Source organism: Brachyistius frenatus, unplaced genomic scaffold (assembly GCF_029030835.1).
Source record: "Brachyistius frenatus isolate BFR_SWC_R1_liver_20210118 unplaced genomic scaffold, ASM2903083v1 Contig_148, whole genome shotgun sequence".
Classification (NCBI taxonomy): domain Eukaryota; kingdom Metazoa; phylum Chordata; class Actinopteri; family Embiotocidae; genus Brachyistius; species Brachyistius frenatus.
The window spans coordinates 581,774-595,901 of NW_027210747.1; positions in this window are offsets into that span (position 1 = coordinate 581,774).

Sequence of the window (14,128 nt, forward strand, 5' to 3'; positions counted from 1 at the left end):
ATGGAGTGTATGGAATGGAAGAGGAACATTTTAAAGAGTCAAATTGGATTATTTATGAAGGCCCTTACAAAAAAAAAAAAAAAAAAAAAAAAATCAACTTTAACTACTCTGTGTATCTTCTGATGTTTCCAAAGGTCACTCTCGGGTGGTTTTCTGTCTGTTTTTGTGCCACTTTAAATCTTTTCCAGGTGAATTTGAGCCACATGGGTTTAGGTAGCTGCAGTGTCTAGTGCTGTCTCAATACGCTGCAAGGCTGGGCTGCAACTTCCATCCACACACGCAATCTTATCAATGCGACCAGAACGGAATGCATCCTCAGTACTTAACCTAATCACATATTGTTAACTTCATGTGAGCATGAATCAATTTGGTCGCATCTGAATGAGGTCGTTTCATGACTAAATCCACATCTCACAATACGTTAGATTTTGTTTGATTGATGAGGTGTGTGTGTGTGTGTGTGTGTGTGTGTGTGTGTGTGTGTGTGTGTGTGTGTGTGTGTGTGTGTGTGTGTGTGTGTGTGTGTGTGTGTGTGTGTGTTGGACTGAATTTCTTGGCTTATTAAGAGAGATTTTTAAGAAATCAAGAATATTACTAGAAATAGTACAGACAGCAGAAACACTGGTGTCATTGAAAACAAAGACATTTTGTAGTCTGACAGTTTTAGAGGCCTTAAAACTGCATCTAACAAAACATGTATCTTACATCTGCATGTTTTGTTTACATCATGCGAATCAGGAAGTTCTAATTACATCCTTACCTCTATGGTTTGCCCTCCAGTGTGATGTAAAGTTACCAAAAACGATGACAATGCAGCCGGTTGTCTGCGCAAACACCCCCTTTACTGAAAATGAGTCAGAACTGAATAGTTGTGATGAACTAAAACACACACGGAGTTTTTCTGTCCGTTGGAGGCTGATTCCCAGTGAACTTCCACATTTTCAGGATGTGCAGGAAAACGTCAAATGTCACTTAGGGAGAAACCAAATTTGGAGTTCTAGTCCAAAGAAATTCAGCAGTTTTAAATGCACTGTTGCAAGTCAAAGGGCCATCACTGCTAAAACAAAATTAAAAAATACTGAAAAAACACAATTTGAGTGTGGCTTGAGTTCAGCAGAATCTAAGCTTATTAGAGGAAAATCCATCCATCCATTGGCAGGTGTTTTATTGAAGAATACCACAAATTAACAATATAAAACACACATTTCTGTTCCAACACGTTGAGGCAGCTGTTGCACATAGAAAGGAGTTTTATGATGTTTTTTTTACACCGTAATGAAGAACGTGCAATTTAAAAAAAAAAAGGCAATAAGATATTGTATAAGTGTGGTGTGAGGGTCAAACTGACCAGTTTTTGTTCTTATTGAATAACGTCATTAACTTTAATTCTGTCAATGTGGTTTGAGTTAATTGTGATTTTGACCAAATGCTTGACCAAAGCTGCTTTATTTCCTGCATTAAGCTCAACCGCCAGCAGCCTTTCCGCCAGCAACCTTTTTTCACGTAATGAACACACAAACCTTCGGTGTTCACTCTGGGCTGCTGTCAAATACTCCTTTCATTGTGGGGCAACATAACTTTCTCATTACTGATCAAATCCGCAGTGGATGCAACTCTGTTCATCCATTTAGTTAATTCCTGTGCCATTCGTCGCTTGAAGTACAAATGTTCACTGTGCGTCTGACTCTTCATTAATCTCTTGCTTGGTCCTGGATATGTTTGGTGGGCATTTTTCTTTCTTTCCATTTCAGTCTGTTTCTGATTTACTGGGCCGAGGTAAGCAGCCAAACGGCTCTCTTGTCTGCCAGCAGAGCGAGTGTGACCCTTCCAGAGCCGTTCGGGTTTAAACAGATATGTTAGCTGCCAAGCTTTTCGGTCGACGGAGCTTTGAGATATACATATCTGCGTTTTCCTCCAATCTTCAAATTAGATGTCATGGAAAGAAAACAGAGTGTAGTGTGAACACTGCGCTGCATTTACGGTTACTGATGATCCCCTAAAACACTGTATGTGCCAAATACTACATGCTAGTGTGTCTGTGTGACAGTTTTATTGGATGTGCCATCATTAATGTTGTACAAGACTGGAGAACCTAAAGGCATCCGAGTTTAAAGGGCCTTGGAAACGTTTTTTTTTTTTTTTTTTTTTTTCGTTGTTGAGTCAGAAGACACAACTTAACAACATCTGTGGTGGAAATTCATCACCGAGTTGTGCCTGAAAGACCGAAATGAAACCATGGAGGTGGAACCTTTCACAGCATTGCATGTGATGCATGATTTGTAAAATACAGACAACTCTGTCCACATTAGCAGGGGATATCTTGACTTTATATATTGAGAGCGTAAGGATCTGAATATAATGCATTCAGTATTTCAACACGTTACAAAATCGTAATTTCTTTAAGAAATCGAATTTCATGATTTGTACAATCTCATTGGGATGTTGCAATAATCCGCTTTGATAGGACATTAAAAATGTGAAAAAGCCGCTCCTGAGTCAGCACTTTGCAAGGGTGGGTTGAGTCATTTAAACGGGGCAGATTCTGACAAACACTCAAGTCACGAATCGAATACAGATGGAAATCAGTTAGACTTCCTGAGGCAGTTCATCTCCGCATGAGATACAAATTTGGCATCCAAAGAACTCTAAATAATCCCCTTTTGGCATAAAATTGAAGACGGGTGAATGAACTGCAGCAGGAGGCAAAAAACAAGTGCATATAAAGCGAATAGGAATGCGAACGCCTTTAAACCATCAGCCAAATCCGAATAGTGAGATGGCGCGTGGTGTGGCTGCAGTGATCCAGCTGTGACACCCCGCGTTCTGCCAAAAGGAATCATTTAATAATGAGTTAACATATTCAACATAACTACAACCCCTATACAATTTGGTTTTTTTTTACCCCTTGACCTTTTCGAACTTGCTCTCTAAAACATGAAACAGCCGACGGCCCAGTTTGATGTCCGCCCAAGTCAAATTGAAGGGAGTGCCCAGTCCTTTCTGCACCATCTGCTCAAATTGCCCTGTCATTTTTTGTTTCGAGACCTGGTGAATCTGTCTTAACTTTTCAGTTCACAAAAGCTGTCATGCAACGTCTTGAGCATGGAAAGGAATACTGAGGCAGTAAATGCAGGAATGGCATTTCTAAAGCAAAGCTTGGTTCGGCTCAAGGTTCCATATCAAAAAGCATTTGGTCTGGGATCAATCTGACTGATTTATAATATTTTCCCCAGGTGTGTTTTGAGGTAACTTCAACTCCAACCACAAACAACGCTTCACGTAATAACAAAAGTGCGCCTGATTGGAGGTGAAAGACGTCCCCTCATGCAGTACATTTAGGTTGTCTCTCTTTGTCTCACTGTGACACTTCCTCACATGTAGCCACACCTTCTTTTGTGTGAACGCAGTATTTATTTACAGTGAATGCAGATTTACGCCATTTTCCTTTGGAAAACAGTCAGACTATGAGTGCCTGAGTGGAAACATTCAGACTGGCTGTAAAATGGGTGATGTCTTCACCAGGCGATCCAAGGCTCTCGGGTGTCATTTGGCCGGCCCGAAGCAGAAAGTGTCTGCCTGGGAAAGACATCACCAGCCAAAACCTGCCGTGGCATCGTCCGCTCAGCATGGCAGAGACGATCATCCTCTAACAAGGACCGGTTTGTCTCTGACTGACAATGCGTACCTCGGAGAGAGTGTTTGTGGACATAAAGAGCACTAATGGAGTGACGACGTTTGGAAAAGAGAGACTTAGTGGCGGGAGAGTGAATGAAGTCATCAAGGATTTAAAAAATAAATTTAAAAAAAATCCCTCGACTAATAACGCAGAAATTACAATAATATGTAATGAGCTGGTGTCCATTTGGACTCGTCAGTCAACCCTGTTACTTTGGAGAAAGACGCAGCTGCCAAATAACGAGATAAACGGATGTTGATGCGCACACTCGTGGATGTTAGCATTAAGCAATATCTAATGCACCAGTCCAACAGAGATTAGTCCAGTCGGGCCTGTGCAGATGTTATTGTGATAGGTTAATCAGTTGTTTCTTAAAATTGTAAAATATCTTCAGTATTTTTCAGCATAGCACAAATAGAGCATAAGATAAAATACCCACAGTGCCTTCAGCAACAGCACATCGCCAGAGAGTTGAGGACATGGATTACAAACATGCTGTTAAAAAAGACGAAAGGAAAATGTTCCCGAATGTGAAGAACGGCAGAAGAACTCTTTATTTATTTGGAAAGGGATTCTGATGAAACGCAGCAGGAGGCTGATGTAATTAGCAAAAGAATGTTTTTCTCCAAGATGGATGTAAACAAAGGATCGTAATGAAAATAGAAACCAACACAGTATCCCCGTCAAGTACACATCAGAGTCACCTCACCCTCAAGATAAGATAGTACAAACATTTTATTGCTCAAGTTTGGGTTTATTTTTGTTTAAAAACTTTTAAAAAAAAAATGAAAAGAATAGATCAACATTATGGGTAGACCACTTATTTGTGTTGTTGCGTAGACTTGGATGAGAAGATTTGGTAAATATGAAGCCACTGCCAGCAGATTGTTATCTTAGCACATATAAATCCCCCTGCCAACAGCTCAAAAGCTCATGAGTTAACATGTCATATCTTGTTGTTTATTTTAATGGGAATATTTCATTGCTACTTCTGAGACTCTTACTGTGGTTGCCGGGCAACGTGTAGAGACGTTGCACCTGGTCAAGAAATCATGCCGTCAGTATGCGAAGCTGAGCTAATTGAATGCTGGCCCTAAGCTCGTATGTAGCAAACAGACATGGGAGTGGTATTAATCTTTTATTATAACTATCGGCAAGAAAGCAAAGTAGTGCATTTTCCAAAATGTCAAACTAGTCCTTTAAATTTGCAGCTGGTCCATTTGATGTCCTTTGGTATTATTGTATTTTGATATCAGGGAGGCATAGTAGAAATTAGGAAACCACAATTTCTTCTAGCATATTCATGTCCACAATAGATCCCCTTTTCTTGTTTCTCCTCCTTTTTTCCCCTGTAGTTTTGCAGAAATTAGATCCACAGCAGCCAACGTTTCCAGATAGATTTCAATCAAGGATGCAGTCAGGACTCTTTGAGATGCCTCCAGTTTTTTCGGCCTAGACTTTGCTGTTTCACTGTGAACGTTGATCTTGGGTTTCTGTGTGTGTGTGTGTGTGTGTGTGTGTGTGTGTGTGTGTGTGTGTGTGTGTGTGTGTGTGTGTGTGTGTGTGTGTGTGTGTGTGTGTGTGTGTGTGTGTGTGTGTGTGCACGCTCCACTACTAAATTCTCCTGCCTGATTAATGCAAGCGGAGCTCTGCCGGCCTTATTCAATTTATCACTGACTTGGCAGGGCAATTGGTACATTTGGCTAAAATATTTCTCAACAGATCCACTGGAAAATTCTTACCAAACATCTTGAACCATTTTACCACAGCATGGGAACTGTCTCAATCTATTCATAGACCTTCATGACTGTCAGTGCATTTGGAACAGGGCACAATTACAGGGAAAGAACAAATCAGCTGATATCATCAAATGTGAATATAATTTCCATTTTTTTTGTGCTTGCGGCTCTTCATCCGCAGAGTCTTTCTGTCACAGAATAATGTCTAAAAAAAAATGTCAAACTCTTCTTCACCTACCTCTTGTTCAGACATGTCCATATGAAAAAAAACTTCGATGTGGTACCTCTGGCCTACATAGTTCCTTGTAAGCCATGACAGTGTCCACACCCAGCTTTGGCAGGAGCAGCATGTGTCAGAGCTTTTGGTGAGTCGAAGGTCAGCCATCTTTCTTCACCGTGAATTTAGGGCTTATGACTTTTAGGTATTCGACGTGGGTCCTAACTAAACAGAGAGGAAGTGTTTTGCCTCTCCTTACCAGACAAAACGCTTCCTTTGTATCCGTTGGAGGGCTGTTTCCAGCCAGAACGACAGGAAGATAGACTGATGGTAATGTTTGTATCCTGAGAAAGCCTTTACTGCTCCATCCACATTTATCATTTAGTGTGCCAGAAGAACAGCAGTCCAACTTCCCTTTTTAGCTTTTTAAGTTTATTTCGTCGGTATGTGTGTGTGGTAGAAACCTGCCGGTTGTTACAGAACCGCACATGACTGGTGGAGGGGGGAGACGGTGAACAAAAACACACAAAGGAGACACTTGTCTTTGTTATTAGCTACATCTGCAACTAAAATGAATATTTATTGTTAATTCCTTACACCACAGCCGAGAAAACGAAGTCATGTCCTAATATCTTGGTAAAAGAGGGAGGACTCTTCCTTCCCTCTGTTTTTATGTGATATGGCATGCTTACATTTCACTCCCAGTCCCACATTGACATCACAGCATAACTCTGAAGCCGCATCCTATCTCACTTTATCGCTTCGCATGCATCCACATTCAAAAATTCCAAAAATCCCATTGGTGAAGAAATAGGATTTGTAGAAACTCTGCATATTCCACGCGATTGCATTTCAGGTAGCAGGAACATTTTGTACGGGGAGCACTCGCTCAAAGATGGAAAATGCTCTCGAGTAGTTGTCATGTGCAAGACACATGTTCAGGTCAGCTTCAAAACAATGATGCAGAGGAGAAAGTAAAGCTTCTGTTGGACGGATGGAGTAGTCGGACAAGGCGGTACAAGAGGGGGGGGGAGGGTTAGCAGACGGAGAGCATGTTGGTGGATCCAATTAGGTGTTGGCCACATCTGTTCCCTCCCAGACTCTTGATAATTTATCTGTGGTTAATGGCAGACTGGCTTCGCATGGAACGGATGAGATGTGGTCAAACTTTTCTCCAGCATTCTCATGCAGCTTTCCAAAGGGCTGCGAGCACTCCAGAACTTCAAAAAAATAAAAATAAAAAGACCATGCGTATTTCAGTGTGAGACGAAATTAAATATTCTTGGAGTGGCCATCTCTGACCACCTCCCTGTTGCTGTAGCAGCCAATGTGTGGCAGGGAATTAGAGGGTCGAGTGCCAGTGACTAGGTCCAATATTGTACTTATTGGGCCCAGCATTTTTGATCCAGACCCTTTGCCTGACTGGTTGAATCTGGATATTTTAGCTCTTAAAAGAGCAGCAGGCTGGAGGATCATTCAGTTGCTCTTGGATCAGTCTAAGTTTACTCTAGAGTCTGCCCCCATTCTTTCCACATACTTCACATTTTCACATCCAGGTTTGCGTTGCTTTGCAGTGTCTGAAGTCTTCAACTGATGGGAAAGATGACACGAAAACAGAGATGAAGATCACTTTTCTAACTTAAAACTATCTCTATTTGTAACCCTGGAAGCATGAAGGCCTGTTTTGCTGTGAAGCACCTCTGCAATGCAACAAAATGCAAGAAGATAATTGAAAAAACATTTGTCATGATTAAAAGCAAGTATCATTTTTGTAACTATTAAAGGTTCTTCTCCTGTTACATGCTACACAATCTAGCAGTCATCTTCGCTCAGATGTCGGCATTGTGAGAGCCCTTTAGAGTTTAGAGGTAATGGATGGCAGTGGAGCTGAGTCAGAGAACATCGGGTTTTGATTTAATATCCAAGGAAATTGGGAAATGTACAAAAGGTGGTAAAACCAAAAACATGCTCGGTTGCCAAACAAGCCTTGGGATCGTTATAAACACACACATAGTCTTAACTTGAAAAGTTAAATGATTAGGACCTCAGAAATATCGTGGTGTACACCATGTTCTTGAAATCAGCGCTCTCAAATTTACATGGTCTTATATTGGAACATTAAAAAAATAATTGAGGGAATTTTACAAATGCAGGTCAAATGGATTTGTTAATAGAGGCGTTACTGATTTAGTGAGAACTGTTGTATAATCGCTCTGTAATAAGTTTGGCAAGTTTGAGACCAGATGATATATTCTTTACAACAGCTCTTTTTATCAGTATTACAACAAGAGTGTATTACTTTTTTTTTTTAAGTCTCTCAATTACACAATCTAAGTAACACTCTCCGAACTGTAAATATCCGGATCTGAACCGCAGTCACTTTCAAGAAAATCCAATGATTCACTGGTGTGAGATGTAAGACATCTAGGTCACCCACTGTTTTTTTTTCCCATAATCCATCTGAAGCTTTCCTTCTTTTCAGACACTTTGATGACCCTGGAATGGGAAAATGGGCAGATGTTGAACTTGGCTGTAGCAATTTCACACAAAACACGGATGAAATATCTGATTTAAATAACACTCAGTATCAGCGAACTGTTGTACAACTAAAATGTTTGGCAACGGGTCACAATTTCACAACACTTGGCACAAACAGCCGGCGGGTTCATAAATCCTTTTTGAAAATGCACAGTAACTGGAGTCCCGCAAGTTTTTATGATCTGTTTGCTTTTTTCCGTAGACTCTGTATTTGGAACCTATTTGGGTGAATTAGGGGTATCCCTTCGATTAGTGTGTATCTCTAATGCCGTACAATGTAATCATCTTAAAGTAAAGCAGACATATCAGTGACTTATTTACTATCATTGCCAGTAATGATATTTTGTTATGTGAACAGAAATATCTATATATTGTTTTTTAGCGGGTCAATTTGTTTCCTTAAATTAGAATATAACTTCTTTTTTTTTTTTTGCATTGAAACACATTATAACCGCACTGATTTGTGCTCCTTTATAGAAAGAGTGTGAGAACTTAACTAGATAAAGTTAACTCATGAATAACTTTGTGTGGGATATCACTCACTGGTCCAGCTTCGTGTCCAAGTTAGATGTCACAAATTTGATGCATCTGGTTTCTTTCTCCCAACTTCTCCTTTCTGGAAACTTTTCCTCCCTGATGAAGAGTGAGATGTATTATGTTTTTGCCAAGTATTGCTTCATTCCCGCTGATGCAGCAAGAGTAGTGAATCTTTGAAGAGGAAATTAAAATCGCCATAAATGTTTGCAGCCAGGGTTACAGTGTCAAGTATAAAACATAGTTAGGAGTTAAAAACAAGAAACTGGAAGAAATGTTCACTAACTATTTCATTTTTTTTTTATATATAACTGAAGCCACCTAAATAAAATAAAAACAAACCTTTTATCGTTTCTTTACACCAAATTACTAAAAGTTCCCCGTTGATGTCAGACTCTGTGCCGGCAGAAGGAACGGTGTCTTAAATATTCCTCATCATACTTTTGTTTTTCATGTCTCTGATGATGCAGCAGGAGAATCTGCCACAGACGTTTTACTTGAGGAAAAAATATTATAAAATAATTTTTGTTGTTGTTAAAAGCAATGTACCGTGAACCGTTTTAAAATAATTTAGGCCAAATCAGACAAATCTTTTAGCTATGCTGCTCTATGCCAGCTGTAGCGACAGTTGTCGAAACTGAAATGTCAAAAACTATTGACATGAAATTTGGCACAGCCATTCGTGATCTGCTAAGAATAAAAACTACTAAATTCAGCCTTAATTATTTTGAGATTTTAAGTGTAATGTCAACAAGAAAATGTGTTGAATTGGTGTGAAATTTGGTGCATTTCACTGAGGATGAGTAGTAATAATTTTGGTGATCTTTGACTTTTCATCATTGGCTCAAAAGTAAAAATTGTATTTAAATACCTGCAAAACTATCGATTTAGTACCAAAGTATAGCGTTACAAAACCCCTAGCGTGGTGCTGCCAAATCGGATAACACACACAACACTGGATGAAGTCACCTGGAGTTACAGAAATGAAACCATTCAGATGATTTCTTTTTAATTGCACCGTTTCCTCAAGTCCTGTTTTTTTTTTTTACTTCTGCCACGTCTGTCATTAGTAATAAGAATTGAATACTGTGAACCAGCCGACTAATTTTGCTGTCACACTGATAAAATCAGAGGCTCTAGTTTGTCAGACTCATTCAAGTTGGTGATGGAAATAAATTAGCCGTGACAACGTTTTGGACAAACTCCATGTTGAAACGGCAGAGCGTGTCCGTAAATATCGCGCCGCCGCTCTCGGTATCAGATCATCTGGTGTTTAGACTTGTCTTTCCTGTCATCAAAGCATCCCGTCGCCCGTGCCTTCGGTCCCTCCACTTTCCTCAGCCTGCGTCACATCCCGCGACTGCTCACATTAAAGCCGTGTAATACCCGCTGCGATCAGAGAAAGAAATCACCTCTAATTTGCCGTCGCGTTGCCAGTGCTACTAATTCACTTTACAGCTTGTCAAAATTAGAGGCAAAACAGGAAGTGGAGCCAGCTCTCATGTCAGAGGTTTCAGTGCTATAGGTGACGGGAGTGATTTGTGGTGTTCTGGTGATTTGTTGACAAGCACTTGTGTTATATTTTAGGTCATGTAATGTGGTGCTGGTTAAGGTCCTGAAAAATGTTACCTCGTGACCTTGGGAGAGTTCTTAGCAGTTCTTTCCCTGCGTTCTCTTTCATAACTCAACTGGCTTTGTCTGCCTAACTTTCTGCTCATTGACATTCAAAACAGACATCAGTAAAATGGAAGTGGGGGGGAAACGATTGCTTAGGTAACGTCTACTGCTTAGCATGGAAAACCCTGTGTTCTAGTTGTCTCGGCAGACGTGCACATCTGAAAAATCCTTATTTATTTAAAGTTCCTGCTTTCACTGTTTGACTCGTTTTACCCAATGTTTTTAGGTTCTTTCAACACCGTTTTGTTATGACTGACCTGATTTGCTTCATGCAAACCCGTCTAGACTCTGCCATGGTAACAGCCAACACAAGAAGCTGGGGGAACGGGAGAAGTGCTTCCTGTGGGTGACCTGGTTTTATAGTTTTTGCGTGTCAAGTGCCCGGGGCAGACAGATGGTTCAAGACGCACACAAAAAAAAGGAGTCACATAGGAACACCTGAATTGCCAATGGCGTGCAGAGCGAATAATGATCAGCAAAAAGGCGCTCATTCAGATGTCATGGGTCGATGGTGATATTTTATTCGATGATTAGAACAAAGTACTTTTCCTTAATAGGAGTTACGTAAAGCCAGTTAATTAACAAACCCTATGAAATGTATTACAAGCACCAAGTGGAATGCCATTAAAGCCTGTCTGTGGTTTTGACTTGTTTCCATCCCGTTTTGGTGGACACCTGACGGCTTAGGGGCTTTTCAGTTTCACCGGCCTGCCAGTGTAAAGCCGGGAATTTTCTGAAAGGTAGTAGAAAAGATTAACCTTTGTAATGCAGAGCAAACGATCAAATCAGAAAAGAAAAAACAAAAAAACAAAAAAAGAGTTCTGTTCAGACTGGACAAACATTTCATGTGGATTTTCAGTGAAAATGGGCCGACACCTCAACTCGGTACAGAACTTCAAAGTTCCAACGGTAGGCACTGCCTAAAGATAAAGTGACATAATTGCTTATAAAACTGCAGGCAAACAATAATAAACAGTTGTCACCTGGAAGTGACTAAGGGATAGGTTTTATAATTAGGTGTATTTGCAGGCTTTGGAAAAAGACAAAGCACTTGCTTTTAGTCAGTTGTATTGTCTTAATGACGCATCAGAAAATTATTGGGGTGAGTAAAGTTTGGATCATATGGAATATAAAAGAGCAATTTTCCGGCAAAGTCTCTGTAGATGAATAAATAATCACTAGTGATACAAAAGCAAGCACAATTACTTGTGTCAATAATTACATGACTGATCTGGGACAACCAAGTCTTTGTGTGGACACAGAACAGGATGGCTTGTTGTCGCAGTCAGTGCTAGTGTTGTCCTATCAAGAGTTTCACATGACAGGATGAAAGAAATAATGTCCTAAGATGGAAATTGAGCAAACTAGGACAGTATCATCTGCATAAGATGTATGTATAGGAGTAAGGGTGGCACATACGGAGAGTTCGATTGGTTTGTCCGAAGACTTGTGGACTATCTGTCTGATTAACAGCTCCTTAACCAGTTCTGGGATTTCCTGTGGGATTAAAACAGCAGATTATTTTTGCATTGAAAATTCTTTGATTGACAAAAATGAAGGTTACAGTGTTTAACAATCTCCAAACTAAGTATCAAATCATTTCAAAATAAGTTAACAGCAAACACACTGCTTTGATTGGCTCTAAAACCTGGATTTAGAGGAAAGTCCGTGTGATTTAAGATTCTTTTTTTAAAAAGCTAACAACTTGGAAACTGAACAACAATACAGGTCACTGCAGTTTCCACCTTAATGCTGAGGGTAAATATATATGGACCAATTTAACAACACAAGGAGAATATAGGAGTTGTAATGGAAAGATAAAGCATACGTACTGTATAATATGCTCTAATGACTGGTGCAGATAAAAGAGAGGAAAGGATCAAAGTTATCCTCAGAGATCAGAGACCCCCGGCTGGCTCCATGCACATTCAGTAATTGCTATTTGCAGGAGTCCTTGTGCAAACAGCCTCAAACAAACGGTCAACAGCAGGAAAACGTGTTTGAAAGCTAAACAGATATTGACTTAATGGTAAACAACCATCAGATTTAATGCTAGGAGGCTGTGAGGAGGCGGCTTGATTATTTTATGTAAAAATTAATTGCCATCCAGCATTCCAGGTGGAACGTGTGAACAAGTCTAAACGGTATTCCTGACTTGGCAGGTCTGACTATTGTACATTTATTTCCTGAACACAAACAGGTTGAAAATGAATATCAATATTTCATTGCTTCCTGTAACCTTGCAAATCATTTTCCATTTAGTTGCTTTGACGTTTGAAGTCTCCTGTGGCTGTCAGATGACTTAGGCTGAAGTTTACAATCACTCTGAATATTAAAATGAATTAAGATAACGGTAAGCAATATTTTCAGTGGGAACCAAGAAAGGAAAACAGAATGATTTCCATTTAGGGGTTCTGGCAAAGTAAAGGATTTCTCATTTAAAATGTGACATCTCTCGAGTCTCCCTCCCTCCCTCCTTCCCTCCAAGCCACTCTTTGCTTTCTCTAAATAACTAGCTGATGAATATTATACTTCATCCATCTCCATCTATGTGGCTGATTTGAGTGTGTTTGGGATCGTAACCAGAAAAGACTCTTGTGCTCTGATGATGCGCTATCCTTTCTCCAGAAGATGCACATTCACAGGCCCCCTGGTGGAGCCCTTGAATAACATATGTGCACGGTGTGCGTGCATCTACTGTATGTGTCAGCGAGTGCACTGAATGTCTTTATTAAAAGTGAGTGCGAGTAGATTTGTATATGCAAGAACTGTAAAATCTTACGATACGTGGCGGTCCATTCTGCATATGTGCTCGTGCTTGAACGAGTGCAAAATCTGCGATTAGTTTGCGTGTGTGTGTGTGTGTGTGTGTGTGTGTGTGTGTGTGTGTGTGTGTGTGTGTGTGTGTGTGTGTGTGTGTGTGTGTGTGTGTGTGTGTGTGTGTGTGTGTGCGCGCGCGCGCGTTGTCAGTGCAGGTCCAAGCCAGAAGCATATGATGGGCTGTATGTGTGTGCATGTCGAGAGGTCCCTCTGGCTCCCATGGTTTCTCTTGCTTTCCCCTCCTCCCTCACATTCTCCCCTCCCTCTTTTCCTTCTGCCCTTCTTCATATCATCCTCTCCTCCACGCTAACTCAAGCGCCACCTTCCTTTCACTCTTGAAACAGCACCCTGGCCGGCCAACCTTTTTAACCCCTCACAAGGACTTTTCTATCCGCCTGAGACTTGAGAGTCACGATTGGGGTTATGGTGGTCGATCTCTTCTGCAGAGTTTGGTCTTAAGGTTAGAGTTAAGATTAGACTCTTCTATGATTTAAGGCTTAATGTTAACGTAGTGGACAGAATGGAGTTGAGACTTTGGGTCGGGCTTAAAGGATGAATGCATTTTTCATGGTACCGTACAGTAAGGCTGTGTGTGTGTGTGTGTGTGTGTGTGTGTGTGTGTGTGTGTGTGTGTGTGTGTGTGTGTGTGTGTGTGTGTGTGTGTGTGTGTGTGTGTGTGTGTGTGCACAAGAGAGAGAGGGAGAAAAAGAGAGACACACACGAGCATCGCTATACGGCGAAGCTGCATCTCTGTGTCTTTCTTACAACTGCATTCAATTACTGTATGTGAAAAAGGCCAGCCACAAATGATGTGCTGTCAATCTCAACCGACGCTGAAACACATCCTCTGCTTCACTTCATTTATATGTATTCTATAAAATTCTTGCTGTAGCTCTTGAAACTTTATACATAAAACTTAAAGCATTT